This window comes from Capra hircus, chromosome 16 (genome assembly GCF_001704415.2).
Source record: "Capra hircus breed San Clemente chromosome 16, ASM170441v1, whole genome shotgun sequence".
Taxonomy (NCBI): Eukaryota; Metazoa; Chordata; class Mammalia; order Artiodactyla; family Bovidae; genus Capra; species Capra hircus.
Genome location: NC_030823.1, coordinates 30,491,483 through 30,510,038, shown reverse-complemented (window position 1 = coordinate 30,510,038; position 18,556 = coordinate 30,491,483). Strand labels below are relative to the sequence as shown.

Here is an 18,556-nt window from a genome sequence, read left to right as displayed (position 1 = left end):
ATGAGGAAACTGAGAAACAGAGAGATGAAAGAATTTATCTTCTCCACCATATATAGTGTGCATGCTGACTTTTCAGCCCTCATTTTATTGATACTTGACTACCTGTTGTGTTTACCATTGACCATTCCCTCCTTCCTGAACCACTGTTCCACTTTGTTTCCTTAGGTTCTCCTTCTACCTCGCTTATCTGTTCCTTTAAGTATCTTTTGCAGGTTCCTTCTTATCTCCCCTAAATAGATCCTGGGAGCTCAGTCATCACACCTCTTCTCTGTCTACACTCACTCCCTGGGTAGATTCCGCAGTCCCACGATTGTAAATGCCATCTACACACTGTTGGCCTCTGAAGTGTTGTCTCTAGCTTGGGTCTCACTTCTCGACTTGACATTCTCCCCAGCTTCATTTTCAACAGTTCCCCTTCTCACTCACCTGCTGCAGCCATGCTGTCCTTTCTGTTCCTAGCTATGCTGATCGTGCTCCCACCTGGGCTTTCTGGACCTGGCCTGGCTTAGGATGCTTTCCCTAGATGTCTCCTGGGCCCACAAACTTGCTACATTCAAGTCTCTGTTTAAGAGAGGCCATCTCTGCTTGTCGTGTGGAAAAGAGCAGCCCCTTACTCCAACTCCCAAGTCTCCTCTGACCTGCCTTGCTTCATTGATCTCTGTGTGTCACCACAGGGCAGCTCATGTACTTGCTCATTATTCATTTTTCTGCAGAAGATAGCTCCAGGCAGCTGAGCTCTGCAGAGCTTGGTCTCCGCTCTGTTACCAGTGTAGGGTGTGTAATAGGTGCTTAATAAATAGCTATTGAGTGAGTAAATGAAGTCATCACAGGAAGCGCATGGACAATGCCTTTTAGAACTCCATGTCTTTAATTTTTTTTAAGTCAATAGATTCACATTTACAAGATGAGTAAAATAACAACGTATAAATGAGTTTTCCTTCCTCTTCCCTTAAGTTTTATGACACTTATAAATTCACCTGAAATTGTAATAAAAGATTCCAGAAGCTTTTACAGCATGTTTTCAGTTGATGATAACGTCCAGAAATAGTTTAAATAACAACATTAACAGGTTATGGTTTTCCTAAAGGACCACAGTATTTTTAAAAGAGAAACTTCAATAATTCCATTTTACTACTTCCCTAAGCCTTTGAAATACATGGTACTCATTAATGTTGAATTATTTACTAGAAATAATCCCTCCCCCACACAAAATACCCATCCTGATATTAACTGCCTCGAGTTTAAAGGTTTTTGTCTCAATACTATTGGCTTAATGAATTAAGTTCTAAGGAAATGTGGCCAGGCTTAGTTAACAATAAATCAGGTAATACTATTTGTAGAAAAAGTAACCAAAACTCTGCTTGTAAATAATAATGTGGAAAAATCTGGTCTCAATCAAACCACTGTCCACAGCTGGGCTCTATTTTCAGCTCGCAAACATAGTGGAGTTAATATTGAATGTACCTGTATTTGAAACTTAAATAACACAAGCATGTACTCCCTTGAGAACAAGCTTTTGCAAAAAATCAGCAGAGAACTGCACCTGAAACACGTTTATAACATCTTAGTTCCAGAGGATTGTCTTGGAGCAATTTAAAAAAAAAAAAAAAAGTGTGGATAGCCTCTTGACCATGTAGCTGGTATTAGAAAAAAAAAAAAAAGAGTATTTTTTTGCATAAATAATTGCCCTTCACATTCCACCAAAGGCATTAGTCTGATCAGCCAGTGGCTGTGTGACAGTCAGCTGTGGTACTGTCTGGCTTGGTGGACCCCTACGTCGGGTGCCAGGCGCAGGTGTCCAGAGGTGTGCGCAGTTAGCCTGCAACATTCGAGGCTTGGGAGAAATGATCTGAGCTGTGGCTAGGGGGGAACACAGATCTTGCTGCGTCAGAATCCCCTTCTTTCTGAAGGCTATTTCTTGAGAGTTTTGTACCTGTTTCAGCATAGCCCCCTCTAGATAACCAGGGGCTCACTGAGAAGTAGGTTCTAGTGTCACTTCACAGGCCACTGTGAAACTCGTGACCTTCTCTGAAGCTTGCCATGTGCCACGGGCCACAGAAGTTTCTGCCAACCCCTCAAAACATGGTTGGTTAAAATTGTAGCTGGGTTCCAAGTGTCCTTCTAGTCCCTGGGCTGGTGTCTCCTGAACAGGACTGCCTGCCCTGTTGCTGACCTTTTGACCCCGAGTAGACGATGGGATGCAATCTGTGGCCATCCAAACCCGCATAAGGCTGTCCCCCTGAGCCGTCTTCTGGCCGTGACCCCGAGTAGATGGTGGGATGCAATCTGGCCATCCGAACCCACATAAGGCTGTCCCCCTGAGCCCTCTTCTGGCCGTGACCCCGAGTAGACGTTGGGATACAATCTGTGGCCATCCGAACCCACATAAGGCTGTTCCCCTGAGCCCTCTTCTGGCCGTGTGCGTTCTGGGTGTGTCCTCTGCATCTTGTGGGCCATGGTGCATGTGGACCCGACTCCTGGATCCCAGATCGCTAGGATGAACATCAGTCGTGCAGAGAGACCCACCAGGCCTGTCTGATGGGGCCATTGCTCATGGCTGGCCCACTGCACTGAGGGGGTTATATGATTCCAGGCGACATTGTGTAAGGTCTTCCTGGCTCTTGGTAACTATTCCACAGTGTTGAATTGTTCCCTTTGCCTGGCTTGTAAGTGGGCTCACAACAGAAGTCTAGATAGTGAGGAACTCTATGGCTCTGTCCTTCTGGAAAATTCCATCACAGCAGAGAGGAGAGGAGGCCAGGGAACTGACTTCTCGCAGGTGTCCTAAGGCACCTGGACAGAGCATACCAGGGTCAGTCTCACTGCACAGGGAGGAGGCGGAGCCACCCCGGCTTTATCTTTTCTGACCTATTCCTTGTGACACACTTAGCTGAGAGTGTTTCCCTGTCTGGAAACAGGGAGCTGGACTTGATGCTTGACCTTGGCCTCTCTGGCCTCCCTGTGTAGGCTGTCTTTGGTCCTGTTATTCTGTTATCCTTTTTGACACGTGGACCTTGTGCCTCCTGGCTGTGAATAGATAGGTGTACAATTAGGACATGGCTTCCCCCTGACTGTTCTTCACATAGTTAACATAGGAAAGACTTATTGTTTATAATAATAACACGTTGCATTTGTAGAGTTCTTCACAAAGTGCTTTTATGTCTATGCTCTTGTTTCATACTTACATCAATATTTATCCCATCTTATGATGAGAAGGCTAAGGTTCAGGAAGGCTGAATGATTTGATCAAGGCTCTGAAACTAAAAAATAGAAAAGCCTGTACCAAAACCCAGATGCTGGTAATTCAGGTCCAGAGCTCTGCTCAGCTCCGCTAGCTCTTCATCATTCCCCCCAGATGAGAAGGATGTACTATTTTGTTATGAATCATTATAAAATATTTTGTAATAGTCCATAAAAGTTGGGGCTATGCTTGTTTTCCAATACCTATCAAAGAACCTGACACAATTATAAGTGTTTGATAAATGAATGACAGTGAATGAAGAAATGAATGAGTGAATGTACTAAATGAATAGGAAAACAGGGCAAAATATGTCAGTCTGCATTCGTATTGGGAATTACTGCATGTTAAGGAGTTTTAAAATGTGGTCACATATGTGTGGGGATATGCTCTAAGTCTGTCACTCCTCCTGACTCCCTGTCAGGATGGAAGGCTGAATCCAGTTTATACCGTGTTTCTTAAAATTTTCTTGGAATCTGTAACCAAAATTGAAATCTATTTTTGAATGTGTGCTATGCTCTTATTCTCCCATTTCTACTTCTTTAAGATTTACTTCGGGGCAGGTAACTTTGCTTGGGTCCAAGTTTTGCCATCTTATCTCTTATTAGACACATAAATCACTGGAAAACATATCCTGAGGAGATCTCATTGAGGCAGGGAGTGGGAGGTGGGGGAGACGACTTTTCTTCCCGGGCTTGGAAATTTCAATTCCTGAGCCTGTCTTACCTGTTTTCCCTGAGCCCCACCAGAGTCATCTTACTAGTTTCCTGGAAAGATGTGTGTTTCTGTGTGTATGTGCACACGCGTGAGTGCGTGTGTTGTTCACTCACCAAGTCGTGTCCAACTCTTTGAGACCCAATGGACTGCAGCACGCCAGGCTCCCCTGTCCCTCACCACCTCCCAGAGTTTGCCCAAGTTCATGTCCATTGAATTGGTGATGCCATCCAGCCATCTCATCCTCTGTTGCCCTCTCCTCCTGGAATGTGTGTAGAGTGTGCCCGCCCACCCCCTCAGTCTGAACGCATTCCTTTTCTATTGATGCTGTTATCTTCCTAAGATTGACATGTCAGAGAGTTCTCCCTGGTTGTCTAGTGGTTAAGACCCCACACTTCCAATGCAGGGGGTCCTAGTTCCATCGCTGTATGGGGAATTAGATCCGCTATGCTGCAACTAAGACGCTGCTGCTGCTGCTAAGTCGCTTCAGTCGTGTATGACTCTGTGTGACCCCATAGACGGCAGCCCACCAGGCTCCGCTGTCCCTGGGATTCTCCAGGCAAGAACACTGGATTGGGTTGCTATTGCCTTCTCCAATGCATGAAAGTGAAAAGTGAAAGTGAAGTCGCTCAGTCGTGTCAGACTCTTCGCAACCCCATGGACTGCAGCCTACCAGGCTCCTCCATCCATGGGATTTTCCAGGCAAGAGTACTGGAGTGGGGTGCCATTGCCTTCTCCAACTAAGATGCAGTGCAGCTGAATATTAACACATCAGAGATCTTGGTGAGATAGTTGCTGTTGCCTTAAGTTTCTTACACAATTAGTTTATATACGTAGACAATGTATACGAATCAACCAGTTCAAACCTGTCTTCTGTAGGCTCTGTTAGTCAGAAGGCCCCTTTAGAAAATATGGAGATAGGTGAATAATGTAACAGGGTAGCAGATAAGTACAACTGGCACTCTGTCAAATGCAGTGCCATCTCCCATGTGCTAGAGTGACTGGAGGCAGCAGAGAGGGCTGTCCTGGTCTGCTCACCCTCTCTCTTTCTGATACTAACCTGGGCTTCTTGTGGTTGAGCCTGTATAGGAGCATCTAGAAGGCATCACTCAAAACAGCTCCAGCTCTTCCTCACATCCCCAGGATGCTGTGGCAGCCCTGCTGCCACAAGACTCCTCTGAGAAGCCAGGAATCATTGTGGCCCTGAGAGAGGTTAAAATTGTGTTGGTGGGGGGTTGGCAGGGGTGGTAGTCTCTCAGGAGGATGCCAGTCATGGTACAGGCCAAGGGGCATGTCTAGAAACCATTGCTGCCTTGCGGTAACTCCTGGTCAGGATTGAGAGGGTGGGGCCCTGAATCAAGGCTGGCTGGATGGCTGGTTCTCTGACTTGTGGGTTTGTAAACAGTTCACAGCAACTGGCTTCTTAGGAATGACTGTTACTAACCAAAGCTGGCAGAGGAGCTGGATAAAGCCTTCCTGCCTGTCCCGAGCCTCCAGCCCTCCCAGCCCCCCATATTCAGAGCTTTTTGAGTGGTCTTGTTCATCTCAGTGACTTTTCACTTGAGATCATTATGGAAGAAAGAAGGGTAAGAAGGATTGCTGGCTCTGTTGTAATTAATCCATCCCACCCCAAACGAGCAGACAAATGTCCGAGGACGCGGATGGTTAGGTTCCGGGCTGCCCAGCTCAGATCTTATAACTAGGTTGTGGAAGTGTGATCCGTCCGATGTGTCTAGGACTTCCCTTGCCAAGGGTGTGTTATGACATCGCTAACGTATCAAGAGTGGAAACAGAAATGTCTGGTCAGGTCCTCGTCCTCTCAGTCTCCTCAGCTGGGGCACTTACGGAGGAAGCCTTTAGGACTTCGCTCACCAAACCCACCCAGCATGGAACCTGGCATGTAGCCTGTGCTACATTATGTGGTTTTTGCATGAACAAAGACTCTCTGGTCTTCTCTATAATTGCACCAAATTACATCTCAGAGATGACTTTTTCTTGCCATGGCACTGGTTTTCTTTCTCCAAGAGGGAAATTGCAAAGTTACCATGACATGAAATCTGGCCAGAGGCTTGAAGGATTTCGTAGTTATAGCAACCTCAGTGGTGCCCTCTCAGCCCCGGGGCAGGCGGCAGAGCTGAGCGTGACAGACTCACTGCCGCCCCCTGAGCCGCCGGCCAGATCCGCGGTTCCGTGTGGTTGGGACTCGAGTCTCCTCTCAGCCTCTCCCACCACACTCTAGAAGATATCGCCTGGCCTGCCAGCAGTGCCTGTCTCACCAGCAAGGGCAGTGGCTTGTGATCCAGATGCAAGGGCAGCCCCAGGCTGGGGGCCACGGTGTGGGGGGTTTGTTAGCCTGGGGCCAGTGCCTACCCCCCAGCTCACTCACCCACACCCTCTGTGCCTGGCCCACTAGTCAGCCAATACCCAGTACCCAGAGGTCAATGCAGAATTTTTTTTTAAAATTTTATGTATTTTTAATTGGAGGATAAATTAAGAGATGCTTACTCCTTGGAAGGAAAGTTATGACCAACCTAGATAGCATATTCAAAAGCAGAGACATTACTTTGCTAACAAAGGTCCATCTAGTCAAGGTTATGGTTTTTCCAGTGGTCATATGTGGATGTGAGAGTTGGACTGTGAAGAAAGCTGAGAGCCGAAGAATTGATGCTTTTGAACTGTGGTGTTGGAGAAGACTCTTGAGAGTCCCTTGGACTGCAAGGAGATCCAACCAGTCCATTCTGAAGGAGATCAGTCCTGGGTGTTCATTGCAAGGCCTGATGCTGAAGCTGAAACTCCACTACTTTGGCCACCTCATGCAAAGAGTTGCCTCATTAGAAAAGACCCTGATGCTGGGAGGGATTGGGGGCAGGAGGAGAAGGGGACAACAGAGGATGAGTTGGCTAAATGGCATCACGGACTCGATGGACATGAGTCTGAGTGAACTCTGGGAGTTGATGATGGGACAGGGAGGCCTGGCTTGCTGCAATTCGTGGGGTTGCAATGAGTCGGACACGACTGAGCGACTGAACTGAAATGGACTGAAATGAACTGAACTGAACTGATAAGACATTTAGCATCATCCTTAGCCTTTACCCACCAGATGACAGTAGCCCTGTCTCAGCTGTGACAACAAAAACGTCCCCAGGTATTTCCAAATGTCTCCTAGGGATCAAAATCAACAGCTGTTGAAACTATGGGAGTAAGGAGAGAAGCAAGAGCCATTTATCACTGTCTTGAATTATTGTCTAGAAAAAGTTGAGGTTTTCAGAATAGTTGCAGTCCATTGGGTGGCATGGTGAGCCCTGCAGGAAATGGCCAACTTCTCTCCAAAGGCCATGGCTAGGCTTAGAAACTTAAAAGGGAGAGGCACCTCTTCCTTCTCCCTGACCCATCTCTGTCTCCCTTCCCATCCCTTCCTCTGTAACCCCAAACCACTGAATCACCAGGGATATTTATTAAAATGCACCTGGAGCCTTACTCCCCGGAGCATTACTCATGTCTATTGAGGCAGTGATGTCATCCAGCCATCTCATCCTCTGTCGTCCTCTTCTCCTCCTACCGTCAATCTTTCCCGGCATCAGGGTCTTTTCCAATGAGTTGGCTCTCTGCATCAGGTGGCCAAAATAATCAAGCCTCAGCTTCAGCATCAGTCCTTACAATGAATATTCAGGGTTGATTTCCTTTAGGATTGATTGGTTTGATCTCCTTGCAGTCCAAGGGTCTTTTAAGAGTCTTATTCAGCACCATAGTTTGAAGGCATCAGTTCTTCAGTGCTCAGCTTTTTTTATTGTCCAGCCCTGACATCAGTGCATGACTACTGAAAAAAACCATAGCTTTGATGACACGGACCTTTGTTGGCAAAGTAATGTCTCTGCTTTAATATAGCTTTCCTTCCAAGGAGCAAGAGTCTTTTAATTTCATGGCTGCAGTTACCAACCCCAGTGATTTTGGAGCCCCCCCAAAATAAAGTCTGTCACTGTTTCCATTGTTTCCTTCCCCATCTGTTTGCCATGAAGTGATGGGACCAGATGTCATGAAGTGATGGGACCAGGTGCCATGATCTTCATTTTTTGAATGTTGAGTTTTAAGCTAGCTTTTTCACTCTCCTCTTTCACCTTCATCAAGAGGCTCTTTAATTTCTCTTCTCTTTCTGCCATTAGGATGGTGTCATCTGCATATCTGAGGTTACTGGTATTTCTCCCTGAAATTTTGATTCTAGCTTGTGCTTCATCCAGCCTGGCATTTCACATGATGTACTCTGCATATAAGTTAAATAAGCAAGGTGGCAATATACAGCCTTGACATACTCCTTTCTGAATTTTGTTGTTCCATGTCTGATCCTGTCACTTCCTGACCTGCATACAGGTTTCTCAGGAGGCAGGTCAGGTGGTCTGGTATTCCCATCTCTTTCAGAATTTTCCACAGTTTGTTGTGATCCACACAGTCAAAGGCTTTAGTATAGTCAATGAAGCAGAAGTAGATGTTTTTCTGGAATCCTCTTGCTGTGTTAGACAATGACAGAAGGCAGAGCAGAGGGTTAGGGAGTGCTTGGGGTGACTTACATCTGTAATGAGGTGGTCAGGGAGGCCTCATTATAAGGGGATATTTGACCAGCTTGCAGGTGGTAAAAGATAGTCAGGCCTGTATATATGGGCACAAGTCTTCCATGAAGAAGGAGGAGGGAGTACAGAGCCACTGAGGTGGCAGTGAGCATTCCTGGTGTGATGGAGGAAGAGCTCAGGCCCTTGTGATTGGAGAGACTGTCAGGGAGCAGTGGTTGGAGCTGAAGTTCGAGAGGGAGCAGGAGGCCAGGTCCTATAGAGCCCAGTGCAAACACTTTGATTTTTTTTGTTTGTTTGTTTTTGGGTTTTTGTTTAGTTTTATTTTTTGAGTCTTCAAATTACTTTTTAATTTTAATTTTTATCCTGCAAATGCTACTTGAAATAAGTAATCCAAGTGAATCCACAGACTTCAGTCAATTTAGGGTCAGAGATTTAATGACTAGATGACTGGTATCTAAAATGAGTTTTGTAAACACAGACTCTAATACTTTGATTTGACTCTGAGGGAAGCAGGGTGGGGGCCATGGGAGGATTTTTAGTCAAGGACCACTAGGATCAGATTTAAGACTTATGAGGATCTCCCTGGGTGCTGTCGGGAGTGGATACCAGGGGGGCAAGCGTAGAAGTTATCATTACTGTTGAAATTATGGCATGGTTTCTGCCCCCTAGGAATTTACCACGATTGTGGAGATAGAGCATGTACGGCTCTAACCAACGAGGAAGTGTTTGCTAAGTAATGTGAGTCACTCAGACCAGAAAAGTGCAATGGAAGTGCCTCCTGGGAGTCAGACTTTGTGGACGAGCTGGGCCTTACTATGGATAAACAAGATTTTTTTTTTAGTGTAATGGGTATATGATTGACATTCACTAAACGGTACACATCTGAAGTATACAATTTGATATATTTGGTCACACATAGATACCCAGGAAACGATCACACTGGTGAACATATCCATTACCCTCCCACTCCCAGCCCTCTAAATTTTCTTGTGGTTTATAAGGCAAGATGGGAATTGTCATCAGGGCAGGAATGTAAGCAAAGGCACAGAGAGGGGAAATGAAGACGCTTCTAAGGGGCAGAGGGAAACCAGCCTGCCTGTCCTGCAGGGTCACATGAGGAACCCAGAGAAAGATGTCTGACAGGACAGCTTGAAGTAAATTACACGGGGCCCTTGACACTGGGTTGTAAGGTTTAGCTCACAGGGGGACCAGCAGAAGTCTTTAAGTTTGTTGTGGTTTATGGTCAAAACTGGAGAAGGAAATGGCAACCCAATCCAGTATTCTTGCCTGGAAAATTCCATGGACCTGGAGGGCTACAGTTCATGGGGTCACAGAGAGTCGGCCACAACTGAGCACATCAGCACATGGTCAAAACAGAGTTTATCTGCTAAAATTCCTTCTTTTAAAAACAACAGCAGCAACACCAGATTTTAGGTACTTTATCTTTTTGTAGTAAGTCCAAGAAAACATAGCGAAGTACATTTCTGCAGTGTTTCATACACATACAATCAATTAAAGAAATAAAAAGAAACATTAGGAAATTCCATAAGTAGATAATTAAGAGCTTCCTTAATACAACTTGGGCTTCACTGGTAGTTCAGCTGGTAAAGAATCCACCTACAATGCAGGAGACCGGTTTGATTTCTGGGACCGGAAGATCTGCTGGAGATGGCATAGGCTACCCACTCCAGTATTCTTAGGCTTCCCTGGTAACTCAGACGGTAAAGAATCCACCTGCAATGCAGGAGATTTGGGTTCAGTCCCTGGGTTGGGAAGATCCTCTGGAGAATGGAACGGCTACCCACTCCAGTATTCTTGCCTGGAGAATTCCATGGACAGAGGAGCCTGGCAGGCTATATAGTCCATGGGGTCGCAAAGGGTTGGACATGATTGAGCGACTTTTCACTTTAATACAACTACTTACAGATGGATAAGAAATCCATTTGCCACCTGATGGTTCATCATAGACCACATGTAAAAAGTACGTCTAATCTGTTCAGTTGCTGAGTTGTGTCCATCTCTTTGCAATCCCATGGACTGCAGCATGACAGGGTCCCTTGTCCTTCACTGTCTCCCCAAGTTTGCTCCAACTTATAGGCATTGAATTAGTGATGCTATCTAACCAACTCATCCTCCGCCGTCTTCTTCTCCTTTTGTTTCAATCTTTCCCAGCATCACGGTCTTTTCAAATGAGTCAGTTCTTCGCATCAGGTGGCCAAAGTATTGGAGCTTTAGCTTCAGCATCAGTCCTTCAGTGAATATTCAGGGCTGATTTCCTTTGGGATGGACTGGTTAGATCTCCTTGCAGAGCAAGGGACTCTCAAGAGTCTTCTCCAACACCACAGTTCAGAAGCATCAATGCTTCAGTGCTCAGCCTTTTTTATGGTCCAACTCACATCCATTCATGACTACTGGAAAAATCATAGCTTTGACTATACAGATCTTTGTCAGCAAAGTAATGTCTCTGCTTTTGAATATACTGTCTAGGTTTATCATAGCTTTTCTTCCAAGGAGTAAGTGTCTTTTAATTTCATGACTGCAGTCACCATCTGCGGTGATTTTGGAGCCCAAGAAAATAAAGTCTGTCACTGTTTCCATTGTTTCCCCATCTATTTGCCATGAAGTGATGGGACCAGATGCCATGATCTTCGGTTTTTTAGCATTGAGTTTCAAGCCAGCTTTTTCACTCTTCTCTTTCACTGTCATCAAGAGGCTCTTTAGATACTCTTCACTTTCTGCATAGGGGTATCATCTGCATATCTGACACCTTCCAACGTGGGAGGCTCATCATTTTTGCCTTTTCATGGGGTTCTTTCAGCAAGAATACTGGAGAGGGTTGCCATTTCCTATCCCTGAGGATCTTCCTGAGCCAGGCATCAGGACTGTGCTAAACATGTTGTACATATAATACTTACATAACTCATTAATATAGGGACTATTATCATTTTCCATTTTTACATTTAAGGAGACTGAGGCTTGGATAGGTTTTTAAAAATGGCTTCCTGTCCCACAGCTACTGAGTTATGGAGACAGGTCTTGATCCTCCCATGAGAGTGGAAGTGTTAGTCACTCAGTCCTATCTGATTGTTTGTGACCCCATGGACTGTAGCCCACCAGGCTCCTCTGTCCATGGAATCCTCCAGGCAAGAATACTGGAGTGCCATGTCCTTCTCCGGGGGAATCTTCCCCACCCAGGGATCAAACCCAGGTCTCCTACATTGCAGGTAGATTCTTTACCATCTGAGCCACCAGGGGAGCATCTGAACCTCCTATACTCACTAACAAGCTTTTTCAAAAGCATCAAGACACTGTCCATGCCATCCAGTTGGAAAAGATGAGAGACATAGACAGAAAAATAATTTCTGTGGTCGTGATGAGAAATACCTCAACTATTCTTTTCCTCAAAAGAATCCGTGAAGTTTTCTTAATCATATGAAGTTCCAATTAAAAATCTCCTTTTTCCTTTGAAGCAGATAAGTCTTATCATATGCAACACTTTTTCACATGTTGCAGCAAGCAGCCCTGTTAATTGCATCCTGCCTGCCTCTGGTGCTCCCAGCAGCCTCGCGTCCTGAATATAATCATTCAAACTGAAGCACATGTGCATCTCTAATGGGCCAGCATCTCTCGTCTGTAACACTAGGCGGGGTGGCTTAGGCCGTGTGCAAAGTCACTACAGTCCAGGTTAATTTGGTTTCTTATATAGAACAACTTTGGTCTGACATTTAACATTTCTTCCTTTGACTTTTTTTTTTTTTTTCCTTTTTGGTCTTTCTGAGCTCATTACCCAGCATCTTTTATATTCATTCTTTTTTCCATGCAAGATCAGTGCTGGAGTCCAATAATGATAAAAAGCCTGGGGTCTGGATGAGGCCTGGAAGGCTAGGAAATTTCAGGTGTGCAGAGCAGGTCTGTGGGCCAGCTGTGATTCCAGGGCCTGGCTGAGCTGCCGTCACTGTGGTGCTGGTTCTTTGGATTGTCTCAGACCTCACCTGGAACAGACTCTGCCGTGCACCCAGTTCCCTCTTTCATGCCCCTCTTTCTCCCTGTCACTAACTTTGGAGAATGAACCCTGCTGTGTCCCCTTTGCCCAGCTGAGTGAGACACTCAGGGACTTTCTTGAGTTCCCACAGTGCGTCAGCGAGAATGGCAGCTTGTGAGGGTGGTCACTCTTCTCGACAAAGAGCACTGGGATGTCACTGCTTGTCACACTTTCTAATTGGTTCTCTGCCTTGTTTGTGCATTTGGGAACTCTGAACAACAGGAGTAAAGGATATTAATGTTTATTTGTCCATTCTTGCTGGGTAGATTCAGCATGACAGATGGTGAGTAGAGTCTCATGTGAGAGACATTCTGGATTCCCCAATCCTTTGCATCCCCTCGATCTTGCATGTCCCATCAAACACATATGGGCAGTGAGATGCTAGATCAGGGCTGAGGAGCATGGAGGAACCAGATCTTCCTGAGGAAGCAATCACACCCACTGGTTGGCATTCTGGGGTATCCTTAGATGTCAGGTTTTAGAGTCTTATTCCTAGTAATACCAATGGCTAAGTGAAATTTTGTTTTTTCTCCTTCTGAAATTACCAAGTTGGAAAAGTCCAAGTTCTTCTGAGACATTTAAATTCAAATATTTGACTGTTCAGGCATGAATGAGAATGTTTATGTGGCAGCCTAGATGGGAGAAGGGTCTGGGGGAGAATGGATACATGTATATGTATGGCTGAGTCCCTCTGCTGTTCATCTGAAACTATCACAGCATTGTTCATCAGCAATACCCCAATACAAAATAAAAAGTTAAGAAAAAAAAATTTGTTTTCTTGGGTCAGATTCACCTGAAGTTTGCTATCTGTTGTTTTGCAAACTGCCAATTTTGCTATTTCCAGTCAAAACAGAGACTCATTAATATGGACAACTTGCCTTTGGGAATAGGACTGCTGGGAAGAATGCTGAGATTCTTGAGATGGAAAGGACATGGATGGGGAATGTGGCAGGGGGCGGGGAGGGGGCTGGAGGCAGACCCTCGGATAGAAAGATTACAAGGTGTGTGAGGGTAAAGTCCCTTGATCTTCTGGAAAACTGCCTGCCTTGGGGAACAAAACATTGCATTCTTGGAGTTCTAGCCACCATTCTGGGCCTCATGGGATAGCATTTATGGAAGAAGAAAGTTTAGGGACAAAGTAGAAAAAAACTGCCTTTGAAGAACAGTTTAAATCATGTTGAGCTTGTCACTAGAGGCCTCTAGAATAATAAACCAGGAGCAAACATCAGCAGGCGTTTGCACAACTCACGCTGGACTCTGACTCCAGCTGTTGTCTTCCTCACAGACCCAGAGGCTTTGCGGGAATGCACTCTAAGTACTCTTGGCCAAAATAAAGCTGGGGAAAAAAAATCCTGTCCTCAAAACTGGCTTGAGTGTTCATTACCGAGGAGATCATCCCTTAGAAGATGAACTGGGACAGAAAGCAGTGAAGACGCTAGTAAACAGCTTGGTTTGCCGGGGCGGTAGCTCTTGCTTTCCGGCTCGGGTTCCACAGACTTCCCACGCTCATTAGCAGCCCTGCCCCATGTGTGGAAACCTGGCTGCTGGCTCTTGGAGAATAAGCACATTGCCCGCTTGCCGGGGCCTAGCCCTACTGGACCAGGTGTGTGGTATTGATGTGGAGTTTTCCCTTCAGTAGATTTCTCTTGGTGGCCTGCTGATGAGCTGGCCTGATGGTTAGAAAAGTTCCTTTGCATATCAACATCATTTTCTTGGGAACTTAGAGAAAAGAGTAATAGATCGTGTATCGAGGAGAGCATAGAGGATCTGTTCTGGTAGTTTAAGAAAGCTTCAGGTAACAGGAAGCTATCTAGATTACGGCTGACTCACTTTAGGCTCTTTAGTCAGGCAGAACAAGTGCTATTGGAAAACTATATTAGCTTTAGATTTGAAGGAATGTATTTCATGGTCATTTTTATAAGAGGCAACTAGCTCACGTAGACAAAATAAATGACAGATGGACCAAGACCAACTTCATTATTGATCGTTTTAGCTTTGGTTGAGTTCTTTCAATTTGTTTATTTGACAAATGTTTGTTGGGCCCTGCAGTGAAATAGACACTATTCTAGACTTGGAGGAATTAAAGATGGAAAGGCTATTTCCTCTTAAGGGGCTGACAGTCTAACAGACAAACAGTTCTGCAAATAAAAACTACAGATAATAAGATAGTTTCCAGAGTGGAGTTGTAGGAAAGCAGGATGGTGACTGATTTCTGTTTTATCTTTTTGTTGTTGTTGTTGTGGGGAGGGTTTTGCGGTCCAGGCTATAATCTGGGAGACCATGATGATGTGAGAAATGCTGAAAGCTTTCTCATGGCATTGAACAAGGAGAGGAGGGACCATTCAAGAGCTTTAGGAAAGACCATTTCCTACACTGTGTGATTGGATTGAAGGGAACAGAAGGAGGCAAGAAGGTTCTAGATTTCTAGCCTGGGTCCCTGAGTGGATAATAGCACTGTTTAGTTTGATAGTGACTATTGAAATAAGAATAGGATTAGGGGGAAATAAAATGAATTTTGAATGGTCAGTTTGAAGAGTGTTTATCTGGATGATGTTTTCCATGGGCCTGTAAGGCTTAGTGTTCAGGAGAAAGGCCAGGTAGGGGTGGAGATGGAGAGTTCCCAGTCACTGGGATGCAGATGGCTGTGGAAGCCATGGTTTGGGATGCCCTTGCCCGAGGCAGAGAGACTTATGGTGTCTTAGATCAGTCTGCTGGAATACACATGTGGCAATCTTACAGAGCCATTAGATTGTGAGAGACCTCCAGGGGACGAAGCAGGACACCGGTTTTCCTGAAGCAATCCCTAGAAGAGCTAGGGATTGGAAAACCATTTTCTGGCGTTCTCTCTGTAGCAGTCACTAAATGGGCAGACATAGGTGTCTGCATGAGCAACTGAGCACGCACACACTCATGTTAACTTCATTTATCCCTAACTTTCCTTCTAAGGACCTTCTGTTGTTTAGTCACTAGCTAAGTCATGTCCAGGCTCCTCTGTTCATGGAATTCTCCAGGCAAGAATACTGGAGTGGGTTGCCATTTCCTCCTCCAGGAGATCTTCCTGACCCAGGGATCAAACCCACGACTCCTATGTCTCCTGTATTGGCAGGGGAGTTCTTTACCTCTGAGCTACCAGGGAAGCCCCCTGAAGACCTTTATCAGTTTCCTAAGTGTTTTCTTGAATTCCTCTCCATGATGCATGTGGAATAATAATAATTTTGTATTATTTTTGAAAGATGAGAATGTTTTGAGCACAGAATCCTTAAGTTGAAAACTTAGGATGAAAACATTACCCAAATGCCATTAGCCCATTTTCCAAGGTGCTGAAATAAAAATCAGGACTCCAAAAATAGAGGTTTGGCTGTGCACACTTTCCTGTTATTCCCACCTGACTTTCAGAGATCACAAGATGAGTCAGGACAAGACAGTATGAAAGTGTTTGAGTCCACACGCTAGGTAGCATGCCAGACTGCATACTAAGCCCATTCTCTCTCTGGGTCCAGGTTTCTTCTGGTGCGAGCTGAATCAGAGGGCACTCCCCTAGTCCATCTCCTGGGGCCACAACAGTCCTTTCCTGTCCATGTCAGGAGAACTCAACATGTGTGAGCCTTCCATGATCCTGAAGGCTTCTTTTCTCCCTGTTTATTCCTACTCTCCCAGGAAGCAGTATTCCCTTTATGCCATCACTTACAGAAGACTCTGTCTGTTGATCTTTCCTCTTTGAAGTTTTGAGGTGCACTAAAATATTTACAGTATGTAGACCAGCACTTGAAAGGGATTTTCGTTTCCCTAAGACGTACCTTTTGACTTGCTGAGGCCTTTTGATGCTAAGAACTCACTTAAGGTTTCAGATCAAGGGTGGCTTAATTTTGGGAACACCTCTTGATATCCACCAGCAATGGCAGACTCATTAAACCACCCATCTCGCTTTCCTCTGGATGAGGCAGCGGTGGGCTCTGGGCTTTGCCACTTCCTGGATGTCAGGGGCCATCCTAGTTGTGGGCTCAGCTGCAGTGCTCCTGATGGATTTGTCAGTACCTTGGGAACTGGGCGGGGAGTGCTGGGCTCCATGTGCCTGAGTGTGTGCTGGTTGTTCCCAGACTAGAGGGGGCAGCAAGGGGACCTGGCACTGGGTAGTCCAGGAGCCAAGAGGCTTCCTTGGAGTCTGAACTCAGAACAGAAACCAAGATCCTCAGCCTGCTGCACAGACAACATGTATTGTTTGTTCCATGTGGGAAGTCAAGCAGCAAACAGTAGCAGGCTAAGTGAGGAAGGTACTTCAAGGGAGAGTGTGAAAACCAAGAAAGAAGAGAGAAAATGAGTCCTCAGCATTAGGCAGTTTTTGTGGAGGGGATGTATCTTTTCTACTCCAGCTGCAGATGTCAGAGTCAAATCCAGATTCTACAGGAATCTGAAATCAACTGTGATGTGTGGATGGGGCTGGTCTTATATCTCCCTTTTCCCTATGATGCTACTTCAGGTGATGGGTTAACAAAAATATTCTAAGTAAGCAATTAATTTGAGCTTTCTTGAAACCAAATAGTTTGGCGCCTTGAAAGCATAAGCCATGGGGAGCAGATTGCTTTTGAATGCCTGTCTCTGATTTCTCACCCTGCCTCTAATTAGGGAGTAGACGTGGGAATTAAAAAATGGCTTATAAAACAACCACAGGATAAAATACAATGTGGTCATTTAAAAAAAATCACATTTTCAAATGACATATATTGACAAGGAAAAACGCTCAGTATGTAATATTATGTGAAAAGCAAGAAACTGTATTTTGACACATACGGGGCCCCAAATATTTCCTTTTGATTAAATGAACATTTCATAGGTGAAGGTGGTGAAAACCTTATGTCTGTGCAAAATTCTGAGTCCATTGATGAAGATGGCTGTTTGGCTCTTGCAGTGGAAAATCATGGACTAGAGGTCAACTAGTCTGGGTATAGTCCAAGCTTTTAACCCTTTTGGGGGCTCAGTTTTCTTATTTGGAAACTGGGGTGATGGTCTGCTCTAGAATGGTCCCTAGGGATCCTTTTGGGTCCCACATGTGCTGAATTTTGATCAGGGACTCTGGACAGAGCAGCTGAGAAGGGGCACCACAAACAGGCCTCATATGGTTTGCCTCACTTCATCAGTCAGACTTGGTCAACCTTGACCTCCTATTGTTTCTCATCATTTTCTATGACTGTCTTGAGTTTCTACCCCTCTGAGCCACTCCTCGCTGCTGCTGTGTAAAGAGGCCTCTTGATTTATTAATCAATTAATCAGTGCATGCTGAGGAGCTGTTCAGGGTAGTTAAACAGGGAAAACAAAATGCTGGAGCCCGTAATCAAGATGGATCATAATGAAGAGTGACCCTCCCATTGCTGATCTCCCTGCCCACCCTGGCTGCCCCACGCTGCCCCCCTCACCCCCAGCTCATCAAATCCCGCTCAGCCCTGATGGCATTTCCACTCCATGATAGATACCACAGATTTCAGAAGGGAAGATTTTCTTGTAATGTCCTCAGGGAAATACACATTGAGATAAGCCTCATGAGTTACTTGCAGCAGTTGTGGAATCTCAAAAGTTCAACCAGGCCCCCAAACAGCACAGGAGCTCTGTCCATTTCTGCAGACATTGTATCCTACAGTGTACCTACGGTATCCCCATTTCCCTACACAGAGTTATGGAGCAGGAAGAACCCTAGAGTAAAGATAGGCCATGGCCTTGAGTAACAGATGAGAGGTTCAGAGAGGCTCCGTAAGTTGTCCAAGGTCACACAGCTAATGAGTAGCAGAACTGGAACTTATATCCAAGTATTTTGATAACCGGTTAACACACCTGGTACTTGTTTCTCTGTGCAGTCCTGCTTTCCCACAAAAATTAAAGCAAAGTAAATGAAGAAAGGAGCTTCCCAAGTGGTGCTAGGGTAATGAACCTGCCTGCCAATGTAGGAGCTGTAAGAGAGACTCGGGTTTGATCCCTGGGTTGGAAGATCTCTTGGAGGAAGGTATGGCA

At 45.3% G+C, this 18,556-nt stretch overlaps 1 protein-coding gene across 1 annotated transcript in view; it reads left to right on the top strand.

Moving 5' to 3' along the window:
• The window catches only part of KIF26B (kinesin family member 26B), a 518,472-nt gene that overhangs the window by 176,978 nt on the left and 322,938 nt on the right, over positions 1-18,556 (top strand). The window lies entirely within an intron of this gene.